Source organism: Chlorocebus sabaeus, chromosome 22 (assembly GCF_047675955.1).
Source record: "Chlorocebus sabaeus isolate Y175 chromosome 22, mChlSab1.0.hap1, whole genome shotgun sequence".
NCBI classification, from domain to species: domain Eukaryota; kingdom Metazoa; phylum Chordata; class Mammalia; order Primates; family Cercopithecidae; genus Chlorocebus; species Chlorocebus sabaeus.
The window spans coordinates 32,490,501-32,506,519 of record NC_132925.1 but is presented as its reverse complement, the minus strand read 5'-3'; positions in this window follow the sequence as shown (position 1 = coordinate 32,506,519).

The window sequence follows — 16,019 nt, the reverse complement described above, 5'->3', positions numbered from 1 at the left end:
GGATTTTCCCCTACAGCCTTCGGAAGAAATGAGGCTCTACCAACACCTTGATTTTAGCTTAGTGAGACCCATTTCAGACTTCTCACCTCCAAAGGTATAAAATAATAAATTTGTGTTGTTTTGATCTACTAGGTTTATGGTGTTGGGGCTCAGAAAACACTACCCAAAAGTATTAAGAAATGTAAGAGCTTGGGAGGGCCTCAGAAGCAAGAAGGTCCTTGTGACCTTCGCCTACTTTTCTGCTTGAGAACTGATCAAAAAAGAAATTCTCTAACCTAACTTGCCTGAAAATATTTCATAAGATGCTCATTCCAGAGGGGTCCTGCCCAATACCTGGGGGAAAGAAATGCTATAGAGAGAGGCCAAGAAGAATCTGAGCAGACAGTTCTTGCCGGGTTTCCCATCTCAGTCTATTATCATTAGATCATACCCTTTTGTCCAGTCACATTTCTACACAGCTGTCCATTGTTCATCAAACCTAAGCATAAAAATAGACCATTTCCTATGGGTGTTTGGGTCTTCACTTCTTTTTCTTTTTCTTTTTTCTTTCTTTTTTTTTTTTTTGTTTTGAGACAGAGCCTTACTTTGTTACCCAGGCTGGAGTGCAGTGGCTCGATCTTGGCTCCCTGCAACCTGTGTTTCCTGGGTTCAAGCAATTATCATGCCTCAGCCTCCCAACATAGCTGGAATTACAGGCATGCACCAGCATGCCCGGCTAATTTTTGTAATTTTATTAGAGACAGAGTTTCAGCATGTTAGCCAGGCTGGTCTCGAACTCCTGTCCTCAAGCAATCTGCTTGCCTTGGCCTCCTTAGTGTTGGGATTATAGGCATGAGCCACTGCACTTGGCCCCTGGGTCTTCATTTCTGAAGGCTCCTGTATCATTATTAAACTTTGATTAAGTAATTTGTTATGCTTTTCTCTTGCTAACCTTTCTTTTGTTATAGGAGTCTCCAACTTGACCCTTATGGTGGATGACGAAAAGTATCACATCTTCCCGCCTCTACAGTGGTAATTTGTCATGGTAGTTAAGAGAAAACCAGTAGAGACACCAAGTAATCTCTGTGCCCATTTCAAAGTATTTTATAAACTTTCCTAATAAAAGTACCAAACTTGGCCGGGCGCGGTGGCTCAAGCCTGTAATCCCAGCACTTTGGGAGGCCGAGACGGGCGGATCACGAGGTCAGGAGATCGAGACCATCCTGGCTAACATGGTGAAACCCCGTCTCTACTAAAAAAATACAAAAAACTAGCCGGGCGAGGTGGCGGGCGCCTGTAGTCCCAGCTGCTCGGGAGGCTGAGGCAGGAGAATGGCGTGAACCCGGGAGGCGGAGCTTGCAGTGAGCAGAGATCCGGCCACTGCACTCCAGCCTGGGCGACAGAGCGAGACTCCGTCTCAAAAAAAAAAAAAAAAAAAAAAGTACCAAACTTTGTAAAAGTGAATTTAAAAACTTATAAAACTTCTTTAAATACTTAAAATTTACAATGTAAAATAGTGCATGAGACTATAGATAAAAGGACTTAAATTATTTATCAAATAGGAAAATTACAAGCGCAGTAAAAAGAAGTAATTAAAAATATTTGGCTAAGATTATGAAACAATCTAGAAGTCTCTTCAGACTTTTAACAGAGATGAGGTTTTAATCGTTTCTTATAGAATTAGTAAACACTGTGATCATACTATAAATGTCTGCTAAAGAGCCTTCCCTAGAGGTTGAGATAGATCCTATATTTGAGGCCTTTTGCCTAGATTAGGTAGTCATGTAGGTACTGCTCTGAATTCAATATCCTCTGCCTACAACTAGGTGAGGAGTTTGTTGTTTTGCAAATCATCATGTTTTAGGAACAAGTGAATTTTTTACCAAAGGGGATTTAGCTAACTGTGAACTCTTCAAGGGCTAACTTTGCAAATAGTAATAGTTGTGCCATCCATTGCTTGAGAAAGGTCATTCTTCAAGCTGGCTTAATGGAAAGAAAGGCTTCTATAAATGATTGTGTAGCAGAGTGGTATGTAAAGTACAGTTGATTCTTGAGTAACACAGGTTTGAATTGTGTGGGCCCTCTTAATGCAATTTTTTTTTCAATAAATATGTTAGAAAATTTTTTGGAGATTTGCAACAAAAAATCAACTTCCTTGCCTACCGTAAGGGTCAAGTGGATATTCCTATAACAAAAGACAGGTTAGCAAGAGAAAAGCATAACACATTTATCTAATTAAAGTTTTATATGATACAGGAAACTTCAGAAATGAAGACCCAAAGACCCAGAGGAAATTTGAAAAACTTCATAGATGAACCATGTAGCCTGGAAATATAAAAAAAAATTAAGAAAACTTAGGTATGCCAAGAATGCCCTAAGTATATGTAGATATTAGTCTATTTTATTATTTACTAGTATCAAATATACACAAATCTTTATAAAAGTTAAATTTATCAAAACTTAAGCACACAAACATAAATGGTGCCATTCACCATTTTCAGTGCAGAGAAAGGTAAACAAATGTAAAGATGCTGTATGAAATCATCACTGCATGAAATAACCTGTGGTTATTGCAGTGAACTCAAGAGTCATGAATATCCACTCAAAACATCTTGTTAAGCGAATCATCTTTGTGTGAGCAGTTTGTCTCTCCAGTGAATTGGATATCAAGGCAAGAAGTGATGTCTCATGGTTGTCACGTATCTTTCATTGTGTGTAGTGCAATACTGCAAACCTTGAATTACACCATGAGACACATACGAAGTACCACTAGTGATGCTGAAAGTGCTCCCAAGAAGCCAAGAAAAGTTATGACATTATACGAAAAAGTTGAATTACTTGATATGTACCACAGGTTGAGGTCTGCAGCTGCAGTAGCTCACCATTTTAGACAGGTAGTTCAACTTGTAAACAGACACATAAATTTATGATATCCATAAATACATTAAGTACTGTAAATGTATTTTCTCTTCCTTGTGATTTTCCTAGTAATATTTTCTTCTCTCTAGTTTGCTTTATTGTAAGAATACAGTATATAATACATATAGCATGCAAAGTATGTGTTATCAACTTTATGTTATGGCTAAGGCTTCTAGTCAACAGTAGGCCATTAGTAGTTAAGTTTTGAGGTAGTCAAAAGTTATACATGGATTTTTCCACTGCATGAGAGTCAATGCTCCTAGCCACCTTGTTGTTCAAGAGCCAACCGTAGTAATGGAATGTACCCCTACTTCTCCCTTTCCCACTGGGAAATTTAATTGGAAATGGTTGTTGTCGATACAAGCCACCTTGAAAATAATGACCCAGAATCCAAATTACCAAATTAAAAGGATGTTGTTGAGGAAACTTATCTACTCCTATTCCTTGCCCTGGGAGGTGACAATGACAAGCTTCAGGAGACAGCTGAAGAAAAAGTACTTGAAAATGAAAAACAGAGGGTATTTGTGTTGGTGCTGGTGTTGGTGGTGATGTGTGTGCATGCACGTATGCGTTTGTGCATGTGTGTATGCATTTTTGCATGCATAGGAACATGTGTTTGTATGTTTGTGTATGAGGAGAGGGGTTGCTGAATAGGTCTCCCTGCAAAGTTTGGGAAGTCAAAAAGTAAGACATAAAGTCATTCTATACCTTGGATGAATTTTACTGAGCACGGCTTTAGAATTGCAGCCAGCACCACAGGGCTATATGGAAACAGGGCAGCAAGGCTCAAAGAAAGTAATGATTTCCCTGCATGCCACACCCAGTTTTCTTCCCTGGTTCGCAATCTGTGGGACTTTGTAATTTTCTTGTGGCTCTATAGAACTCTAGATGTCAGTTGGTAGTGCACATTTATTTGCCAACTCTAAGAGGCCACTTGGTAATCAAGGGGACAGAGAGACACCCTTGATTACCAAGTGGCCTCTTAGAGTTGGCAAATAAACAGATGCTCACTTCTGCCTGGGGGAAGAGGTAGAAGTGGCTATAGTTTCCTGAAATCAACTGAAGTCACAAATCTTCCTAGGGAGAAGATGGTTGTCATATTTTAGCCAATTTTCAGCTGTCAGCTGCTGAGCCTGAGACCAGACTTAATGAGCTCCTTAGGAATGCAGAGATAGTGCAGGACAAATATTAGAAAGTGGGGGCATTCTCCTTTATTCTCTCCAGGGCCATTGATCCCAAACTGGCTTGGAGAAGAAAAGAAAGAAATATTTATGTGAATTGAATGGTCAGTATAATACATTTGAATTTGACTGGATGAGAGTAAGTATCTGAAAGTGACTGGGTTAATTTTTTGCCATCATTACAAATAGAAGATTTATGCTAAGTTATGGAACAGATTGTTTTTGTGCTCCTGAGTTAGGTGGACAGTTGTAATAGGAAAATACCATACTGGTTTTATCAAGATGGAGAAAATAATCCAGGAGATAAGTCAGGAGGAACAATATCCCAAAAGAACAATGGAATTGAAACCATTGTCTAGAAGTGAATATGTAGAGAAAGTAACTCAGAGGCAGGAGGGATTGAATCTTCTGAAAAGTCACAGCAATTGAATCTCCCCTCAAGCCCACTAACTCCTGGCTGTTTTGCTGATCTCTTTGGGAATTAATAATACAGCAGCCAAAGGAATCTGGAACGTATTGTTGGTGACTTTGAAGTCCAGGCTACAAATCAAAGCAGTTGGAGCATTTGGAAGAGGAAAAGGCATCAGGGAAGTGAACCATTGGCCACAGAAATTATTTTAAAGTGTTGTAGGCCATGATTTTTCATGCCAGAACATCTGAGCTTTGGCAAGGGATGATGTGCACTGTATGAGAATAGGAAAACTGTGTTTGATAGGAGAACTTCTAGCCTGTTCAAAAGGGATTTAACCTGAAATGTGAAACAGGATGAGGGGAAAAGAAACCATAGATAAAGCTCTAAAATAAGTCTGGTGATTAACTGATACAACATTGGAAGAACCATTGCCAAGAAAGTGCTCAGTTATTCTAACAAGAAAATATCAAGGAAGAGAATCAACAAGTACATTTATGACCCTGTCTTACTATATATTCCAATGCACAGAGAATGGCTACAAACTAATAGAATTTGACATTTAACACAGGTGGTCAATGCGACTTCAGGACATCGCCGTGAAGACATGAAGAGATGGGGCTTACAATTGTGACATGCTGTATGAAGGGTGATAATTAAGACTACTCTAGTTGGTGCAGCTACATCAAAGAGCAAAGTGGCAGCTCTTGGTCAGATTTACTATATGTATGTCAGCAACCCAGCAATTTGGCCTTTGGGCATATCTCTCAGGTTCATAATTATGAACTTAGGCAGGTTCATAATTTACTGCAGCTGTTTTGGTGGTGATAGGGAATCGGAAGCAATCGGAGTGTCCATTGGGGAAAAGTGGATAACCACATGTGGTAGGTGAATGCCAGAAAGCATCCTGCAGCAGTTAGAACCAGCAGACTAGAAGTAGATATAGCCCCATGTATGAAACTGAAAAAGATGGTACTGAGTAAAAAAAGTAACAAATAGGATGATATACATGAAATAGAATATCAATTATATGTTCTAAAATACATTCACATAGAAAAATTCAGCACATTTTGAAAGTACATTTATTAACACATGAATTCATTAGACATATGAGAATGATTTGGAGAGGTTGGGGTATGGTGATAAAAAGAATTTGGACAGACTCATATGATAATATATCATGAACTAAACAGTATGAAGGGAGGAAGAGTGAGAAAGATAGAGAGGGGAGGGGTGAGACAGAGAGCGAGCAAGAGTGAGCAAGAGAGAGAGGGAGAGAGAATGTTTTAGTAGAAAGAAAGCAGCAGTAGGATCTCTGTAGAAAAAAAGTACTGCATTACACTTGTAGAGAAACCCATGCGTATGTCGTTGTTCTTGACAAAATCTTGTATGATGTGTTATCAATAACTAGAAGATGGATGTAAATGTAATACTTAAAAACTTTTGATGTGACACAAACCTGGAATAATTGGTTACTATGTTGGGTGATGAACATCAGAAATAACATCTCAGGAGTAACCAGATAAGTGGTGGCTCCCAAGTTTAGTGCCACTGTCTTTCTCTGATGGTGATGTATAAGATACTTTCGTTGGCAAAGAGGAATCTAGTGATAGGCAACCAGACTTCTAGAGAAAACAGAGCTGTAACTCTACATCTATGGGCCATTACTGACTCAGTTTTTTTTACTGCAATGGGAGACACTCAGGAAGAGCCTCCCTACATACACCATGAGACCTGAGCTGCCCTGATACCCATAATTTTTCCTTCTTATGAAAAACATAAGGAATTAATATTATATCATTATTCCCTGTTTTTCTAAAGTAATGCTATTAATTACCAGCATTTACTAAACTCATATTGTGACTCTAGTACTACTTTAAATTCTTTAAAGAATTTATTTTAATCACTTTACAATGACTATAAAGTACTACTACCATTTACTAAACTCATATTGTGACTCTAGTACTATTATAAATTTTTTAAGGAATTTCTTTTAATCACTTTATAATGACTCTATAAAGTAATACTACCATTATCCTACATTTATAGGTCTGGAAGGAAACTGAAGAAGAGTTAAGAAATGTGTCCAAGGTCACACAGCAATAGGTACCAGAACCAAAATTCATACCGGAACTATCTGATTCCAAAATCTATTCCTTTAACCGTTACACTGTAGCTCTCCAACAGTTGAGCTGCATATTGCATCAAGGAAAGAGAACATGTAATATTGCCAAATTCACTAATAAAAGGCCCTTTTAGGTTGGAAGGTGCCTGCTTGCTTTTTAGTTTTTTGGGTTTTGTTTTTTGTTTGTTTGTTTGTTTTACAATCAGCAAATGATGTCTTCATTTTCTCTGTTATGCACTAGGTTTGCAAGTTTGCACAGAAGGCTTGATTCTTGACTCTCTCACGCCAAGTCTGCAGGGCTTAACAGTAGTAGTAGATGATCCTTTTATCAGAAGCCTTTGTACACCTGAGAACAGGCACTTGGCTAAAGCAATCCATTTCTCCAGTTCACTCAGGCTGAAGCAATCCATTTCTCCAGTTCACTCAGTTTTCTTCAGTGCTTGCTTGCCTTTTATATCTCTAAAAGAAGAAAGAGAAACCTGCTCATAATATTTCAAATTTGACAGAAGAGTAGTGATAGGATGACACTGCGCCACGCAAGGCACACCCTCCTGCTGTCAGCCTCAGGTCACTGAGGGAGCAACGGCAGACCTGGGGCCCAGAACCTTTGGAGAAATGAAGAATCCCACTTTCAGGCAGAGGCCAGACATCCGTGTGAGTAATTGCTGAGGATGGCTTGGCACTACATTTGATGGATAATAAAGGACATGTAAAACCTTATGGTTTCTCTTAGTGCCCTGAAATTTCCATTTCATCATAATCCAAAGAACCAAGTCTAATCTTGCCCAGAAAGGAGAGATATTTTTCATGTTGGCAGCCTCACTACACTTCTTCAGATCTCTTGTTTTTAAAAGCTATACCACATTTCTTCGTTCAGTCCGGAAATTTCAATCCTTCAGTCTCCTCCTTGCCTCCCCTCCCCTTCTCTTCTCCACTCCATGTCTCTCCCCTCCCCTCTCTGTTTTATTTTTTGTATTTTGTTTACTTGTATCTGACAAGTATTTTGCGTACTTGTTTTTTGTTTACTAATCTGACATCCCTACTACATTTCAAATTTGTTGAGGAAACATATTACATTTTTCTCACCTTTTCCATCCCTCACCTGCCAATTTAGGAGAGTGTTTTGCATATAGCATTTCTCAATAACTATTTGGTGAATTAATGTACATATGCGTGCATCCATTAGTTGTGGTTACTAATTTGTTTCTTACTAGAAACATCTAGGGAAAAGTCATTGTCTCTAGTTGTCAGTGGATGTCATTTCATGACTCTGACCTTCCACTTTCTGGAAAATGTAACTGATGAGGTCTACAGATGCTCTTTATGATGGGCTTACATCTCCATACATTTATTATAAGTTGAAAATATCATAAGTTGAAATGCATCAGGTGATATCTTGATAAGGCTATCATAAAATTGAAAAATGTTAAATCATTTTAAGTTGAGGACCATTTGTATTGTATAAGACTAGAAATAAATTATCTTTCCAAGACTTATCTACAGCTCAGAGTATCTTACTCTTCTCCTTTCTTCTTTTTCTCATCCTTTTTCCCTTTGCTTTATTTAATATTATCTTTTGTAGTTTTTTTCAAAAAATAAAATTATTAATTTTAGTGAGACTTAGGCTATCAATAACTTTAATTTATTGGAAGACTATTTTTTCTTTAATCCAATGGCCTAGGCTGAATTAGATTGATTTTATTGGCATAAAGATGTAGTGTTGTTGTCTTTTACTTAGGGCAGGGATTGGGTGGGATGAAGCTAAGTGTGGTTGGAGAAGCCAGCCGTGGCTCCTAGAATTTGATTTGATGCCAGTTGGTAGAAATTTGAAAGTTTCTAGTTCTTTTCAATATGACTACATAGTAAAGAGAAAAAATGTTCAAACTAGGCAGCTGAGAAATAATTTTCCTCAAACCATATAATAAAAAACTCAAGAAGCATTTTGATAGTAATTTGGCTGCTATAAAGCAGGGAAAATCAAGGAATTTTTGTTTGTTTGTTTGTTTGTTTTTGGACAGAGTCACTTTGACACCCAGGCTGGAGTGCAGTGGCTCGATCTCAGCTTGCTGCAACCTCTGTCTCCTGGGTTCAAGTGATTCTCCTGTCTCAGCCTCCCTAGTCGCTGGGACTATAGGCATGTGCCACCACACCCAGCTGATTTTTATATTTTTATTGAGACGAGGTTTCACCTTGTTGGCCAGGCTGGGCTTGAACTCCTGGCCTCAGGTGATCTGCCCACTTCAGCCTCCCAAAGTGCTAGGAATACAGGCATGAGCCACTGCATCCAGCCTATTTAAAGGTTTTTAGTACATCATCAGGAAACCAACTGCAATTTAGATGATCCTTACAAAAGACATGTTTTTTTCTATACAGAAAAAAATGACCTAACCTGCTTCGAAATACAAAAATGCTAGTGCTTCAAGTGGGATTCTAGAAAATGTCACTTATTAATCAACTTTAAAGCATGCCTTTATGGTAGGCCAAAATACTTATTTGAAACTATTGATAGTAAATGAATGGCAACTTTACGCTTGCTTCTACCTCTCCCTGTTTTTGACTCTTCATTATTTGTAACATGTATCCAAAGATTCTCCACTTCTTCCTCTCCCAGAAATGCAGTTCTAGCTCTCTTGCACTCCTGGCAGTACATATTGTAGACGCTCATCTTTCTGGAATGTGATTGGGTCTGGACAGCCTCATGAAAATATTCCTATCGTGCCAGCTTTATTACCAAGTTCAGTTTTCCCACAGATCATTGGGAAATGTTGATTGCTTTTTCGCATTATCTGACAAATATATCTACCCAGGAAACATGGCATCTAGTACTCTGTTGCATTAACTTTACTTTCTGGCAAAACTATATGGGGTAATGATATCAGTCATGAAAAAATATTGATAGTCATGTGTTTTTGGCCAGGCGCAGTGGCTCACGCCTGTAATTCCAGCACTTTGGGGAGGCCAAGGCAGGCAGATCACCTGAGGTCAGGAGTTAAAGACCAGCCTGGCCAACATGGTGAAACCCCGTCTCTACTAAAAATACAAAAACGAATAAGTCGTGACGGCAGGTGCCTGTAATCCCAGCTACTCTGGAGGCTGAGACAGGAGAATCGCTTGAACCTGGAAGGTGGAGGTTGTAGTGAGCTGAGATTGTGCCACTGCACTCCAGCCTGGGAGACAGAGCGAGACTTCCTCTTTCAAAAAAAAAAAAAAAAAATTGTGTGGTTTTGTCTCCAATACTGTTTAGAATATCCCACATATCTCTGCTAGTTTCTCTGAAGCTTTTATTACATTTTTGAAGGTCTATATATCTCAGGCGAATCCAACACTGCTCATCTAATCTTCCCAGACTTCCTCTTCTTCCTGGACACATTGCTGGATTACATTTTCCAACCCTCAAGAAGTTATCTGTGGACATTTGAGTTCTAGGCAATAAAATTTGGGTAAAAGAAATATGACCACTTTCTAGCTTAACCTCTAGTACCTTGGAGTGATCCTTTAAGCCATTATTCTCAACTAGGGAGCACACACTCTTGTACACACACATCTACTCTCCCACCCCTCGGCACAACTGGCAGGTGGTCACTGGTGGCCAGGGATACTGCTAAACATCTTATAATGCACAGAACAACAAATGAGAGATGATCCAGTCCAAAATGTCAATAATACTGTATTAAGGTTCTTCAGAGAAACAGAACCAATAGGATATACACACATACATATAACAGGAGATTTATTATGAGAATTGGCTCACACAGTGATGGAGTCCTAGAAGTCCTACGTTTGCCAGCTGGAGACCCAGAAAAACCGATGATATAATTCAGTCTGGGTCTGAAGCCCTGACACTCAGAGGCAGAAGCCAGAGAACTGAGGGGCAACTGGTGAAAGTCCCAGAGTTGGAAGACCCAAGAACCAGGAGCTCTGATGCCCAATGGCAGGAGAAGATGGATGTTCCAGCTCAAAAAGAGAGAGAATTTGTCCTTTTTCTATTGTATTATTGAGGCCGTCAATGAGTTGGATGTTGCCACCCTCATTGCTGAGGGCAGATCTTCCTTAGTGTGTTTATTCAAATTCCAATCTCTTCCGGAAATACTCTCATATACATACCCAGAAATAATATTTTACCAGCTATTTGGGCATCCCTTAACCCAACCAAATTGACACATAAAGTTAACCATACAAATACTGAGGTTGAGAAAGATTGCTTTAAGCTCTTCCTTACTCTTTCTCCAGCCTGGATGCAGAGGGTCCACACAAGGATTCTGAGAACCTAAAAGTTGGTAATTACCACCTTTGTTGATTCAGACTGGGACTCTGAATCCCTACATAATAGCCTTCACTGAATGTCTAATTGGCCTGTGACTTGCGCAAGGAAGAAAACTTGTACTTTGTTAAGTCACTGAGATTTCAGAGTCGTTTATGAAGCTATAGAATAATAATAATAAAATAACCTTTGACTAATACAAGCCAGAATATTGGGCAAATTAATCTCTTTATCCTAATTTCCCCATCTATTAAATAGAAATAATGATAGCACCTACTTCATAGGTTTTTATGAGGACTGAATGAGCCTGCATGTTTTTTAAGAGACAGGGCCTTGCTCCGTCACTCAGGATGGAGTACAGTGGCACAATCATAGCTCACTGCAGCCTCAACCTCCTGGGTTCAAGTGATCCTACTGCCTTGGCCTCCCAAAATGCTGGGATTATAGGCATGAGTCACTGCACCCAGCCTCTGAGTCTGCATTTGTAAAACACTTAGAACAGTGCCTAGCTAATTGGCTAGTTATTACATTCATGAAAACCTATTTGTCCTGTGACCCATTTCATAATAGACTACTCCATGACAGTTACTTATTTAGTGCCTCTATGTGTTCAGACCCTGGAGTTAGCAACATTATATACTATCATCTCATTTAATTACTATGAAGTACAATTACTATTGTTGTTTTCATAAAATGATTGACTCTTGGCAGAATTTTCTTAGCTCGCTTAGTGCAAGACAGAGATTTGAATTCCAGCAGCAATGCTTTTTCTACTACTCCATTAAGAACTGATAAAGGTTTGTGGCCCTGCCCTTCTCAACAAACCATTTACATAATAGGTGTATTAGTGCATTCTGACATTGCTATAAAGACATACCTGAGACTGGGTAATTTATGAAGAAAAGAGGTTTAATTGATTCACAGTTTCGCAGGGTGTACAGAAAGCATGGTTGGGAAGGCCTCAGGAAATGTACAATCATGGTAGAAGGGGAAGGAGAAGCAAGGCAGGTTTTCACATCACCAGATCAGGAGGAAGAGGGAATGAAGGGGGAAGTGCCACACACATGTAAACAACCAGATCTCAGGAGAACTCACTCATTACCATGAGAACAGCAAGGGGGAAATCCATCCCCATGATCCAGGCACTTCCTACCAGGTCCCTTCCCCAACACTGGGGACTACAAGTCAACATGAAATTTGTTGGGGGCAGGGGACAAAGAACCAAATCATATCAATGGAATCATTCAGAATTTTAACCAAAGTGGGAGACTAAAGGTGGATACTTCTCTAGGTTGGAAGCTGTGTTACTCTAGTCTCATATTGCTATAAAGAAATACCCAAGACTGGGAAATTTATAAAGAAAAGAGTTTTAATTGGCTTACAGTGCTACAGACTTTACAGAAAGCATAGTGACTTCTGCTCAACTTCTGAGGCAGCCTCAGGAAACTTTTACTCATGGCAAAAGGCAAAGCAGGGGGAGGCACATCACATGGCCAGAGCAGGAGGAAGAGAGTGAAACGAGAGGTGCCACACACTTTTAAACAACCAAATCTCACGAGAACTCTACCATGAGAACAGCATTAGTGGAATGGTGTTAAACCAGGAGAAATCACTCCCATGATCCAATTACCTCCACCTCCAGCTTTGGGGATTATAACTTGACATGAAAGGTGGGTGGGGACCCAGATCCATACTGTTTCAGAAGCCATCTCTTGACAGTGCTGTTCAATATTACTTTCTGCACTAAAGGAAATTTACATCTATGCTGGCCAGTACAGTAACAAGTAGCCACATATTGAGGACTTTTGAGGACTTCAAATATGGCTAGTGCAATCAAGGAACTGAAGTTTAGACGTGTTTTTTGTTTGTTTGTTTTTTGTTTTTTATTTTGTTGTTGTTGCTGTTTTTGAGACGGAGTCTCACTCTGTCGCCCAGGTTGGAGTGCAGGGGCACGATCTCGGCTCACTGCAACCTCTGCTTCCCAGGTTCAAGCAATTCTCCTTCCTCAACCTCCTGAGTAACTGGGATTACAGGCACTTGCTGCCACGCCCAGCTAATTTTTGTATTTTTAGTAGACATGGGTTTCACCATGTTGGCCAGGCTAATCTTGAACTCTTGGCTTCAAGTGATATACCCACCTTGGCCTCCCAAAGTGCTGGGATTACAGGCATGAACCACTGCTCCCAGTCTTGTTTGATTTTAATTAATTTAAATTTAAATAGTTACATGCTCATCGATGCGACTGTATTGGACAGAGGCTCTATAATACAGGGAATTGTTCTGATTTGTTCATTGTTGTATCCTCAGTGCTCAGAACTCTTCCTAGCTGCTCAATTAATATAAGGTGAATGAATTTCAGCCCATGGGGAAGATCGTTTTGGGGGTAGGACCCATGTCTCTATATAATGTAATAAAAGCAAAATTAGTATGTATGATTAGTATATATGTTCTGGGCTAAACTGTAATCTGTTACTCTTCATCCTCATTGAAAAGCTCCTTATTTCAGATGTGTGTTAGTTCATTGTGATTCTGAGTTCCTAGAATCTCTCACCCAAGTGTCTGTGTAGTTAAGTAAGACTGTATTCTCCCTGACTTTGTGCTTGCCTCATGCATGAGCCCTTTTTTCCACACTGACCAATCCTGAGGAGGGAACACTGATCTATTTCTTTCCCCTGATGCACCTTGGCATTGCTGAGAGGCTGGAGGAGGCCTTTCTTAACATGAACCCCACAAAAGAAACACCGCAAACATGGTGATCACACCCCAGCTAGATGCCTTCTTAAGACTGTCTGAGCAGGGTCTCTGAAGTTAGCTGGTCTCATACAACACCAGTAGAAATCAGGACTGTGGTTACTTGTCTGCACTTACCTGTAGGAGGACAGGGATGAAGCAGAGGAGGGGGGAGCTTTGCAACCTAGAGGTGCTGTGTGGCCATGTAGAAACCTCAGAGACTTGAGTTAATGTGAAAAAGTAATGGAGACCTTGGAGGACTTTGACATAACCAATTCACATTGTAGGCCACCTCGCCAGTTCTGTAGGATAGGACACCTACATTTCCTTTTCCATGTTTGTGACTTTACTGGCTTTCAGCTTTTTGTTGAACATGCTGTGTAAAATTGTGACTATGTGACTTAAAAATGACTGGCAATGTACGTTGATTCCCAAAGATAGATTGAGACTATAAGTTGACATTTTTTAGGGAGAAACTCAACACTTCCCACCCAACAAAGGAAATACAGAGCTAAGTTGGCAGGGTTCAGCAACTTGGTTCTATAGAAAGCAGGTGCAGAAGGTAGTGGCCCTTGAGCAGAGAAAGTGGACTGATAAAGCTGGATCTGCTCTATATCTGGCTCTTCATCCAGTATTTCTATTATTCTTATGCCTCTCCCTACCATCCTGAGGCTTAGCACCCATCCCATGAGCCTCTGTGGGTCTTTCTGCTGCACCCATTCAGGGCATCAACAGTTTCTTTAATTTTTGAAGACTAAGTTCTTCATGGCAGCAGCTTTTATCCCAATCCCATCCTTTTCTTCTAGTGCAACTCTTTTCAAGGGTTCCAAAATCAAAATCTGTGTTCGCCTAATGAAGTGTGGTGAGGCAGCGAGATTCATTTGTACCAAAGAAAACCATTTAAGCTTCTGATACTTGTTCATGTAGACACTAGCTGTGTCTCCAAATCACCTGGGAACTTTAGAAAACTACAGATGCTTAGGCCTTACTCCCAGAGCTTGGGATTCACTTGTCTAATGTGCAGTCAGGGTTGAGGTCACTATGTAGATCCTCATGTATAAACATAAACAGACAAATGAGAATGCCCTGAGGAAACAAATAATTTTTGGAACAGAAATGTGTGTGTGTGTGTGTGTGTGTGTATATATATATATATAAATAGAATCAAACAATAGTATATGACAATAATATAACATACAATGATAATATATTTGTTATTTTATTTGTTACAAATAAGTATTTGTTACCAAAATTATTTGATAATATATACATGGTATAAAATAATTATGTATATATACATACATATATGTGTCTGTGCCTTTTTATTGGAAGCATTTAGCCAGTTTACATTTATGGTTAGTATTGATATGTGTAGATTTGATCCTGTCACCGTGTTGTTAGTTGTTTTTATGCCAACTTGTTTGTGTGGTTGCTTTATAGTGTGACTGTCCTATATATTAGGTGTGTGTTTTGTAGTGGCTAGTAATGGTCTTTTCTTTCCATATTTAAAATTTAATATATATACTCACTATTATTTGAGAATTTTGAGAGGCCATCACATCTGTGAAATAAGCAAGAATGCTATAAAGAGAACATTTGCATATAGAATTTAGGACCCTTTTATACTTTTTTTCCCCTTGCTTAAACACTCCCATTTCTTTGACCCCAGGCTTTTCAACCTTAGCACTGACATTTTGGGTCAGATAATAGAAGTATTTCTGGCCTCTACCCACTAGATGCCAGGAGCATAGCCCCTCTGCCACCTGTGACTGCACTAGTTCTCCAGCAAGGGTTCTTAACTGGGCTGAAATGACTGAAATGGCAGAAATAAAATTCAGAATGTGGATAGTAATGAAGATCATAGAGATTCAGGAGAACATTGAAACCCAATTTAAGGAAGCTGAGAATCACAGTAAAATGATACAGGAGCTGAAAGACAAGATAGCCAGTATAGAAAAGAATATAATGAACCTGAGAGAGCTGAAAGACACTCTACAAGAATTTCATAATGCAATCACAAATATTAACAGCAGAAGAGACCAAGCTGAGGAAAGAATCTCAAGCTGAAAAATGGCTTTTTGAAATAAGATAGTCAGACAATAATAAATAAAAGAGAATAAAAGGAACAAACAAAACTTCTGAGAAATATGGGATTATGTAAAGAGACCAAATATATGACTCATAGGCATCTCTGAAAGAGATGGGGAGAATGGAAGCAACTTGGAAAGCATATTTAAGGATATCACTCATGACAACTTCCCCAACCCAACTAGAGAGGCAAGCATTCAAATTCCAGAAATATGGAGAACCCCCACAAAATACTTGACAAGACGATGATGCCCAAGACACAAAATCATCAGATTTTCAAGGTCAAAATGAAAGAAAAAATATCAAAGGCAGTTGTAGATAAAGGAC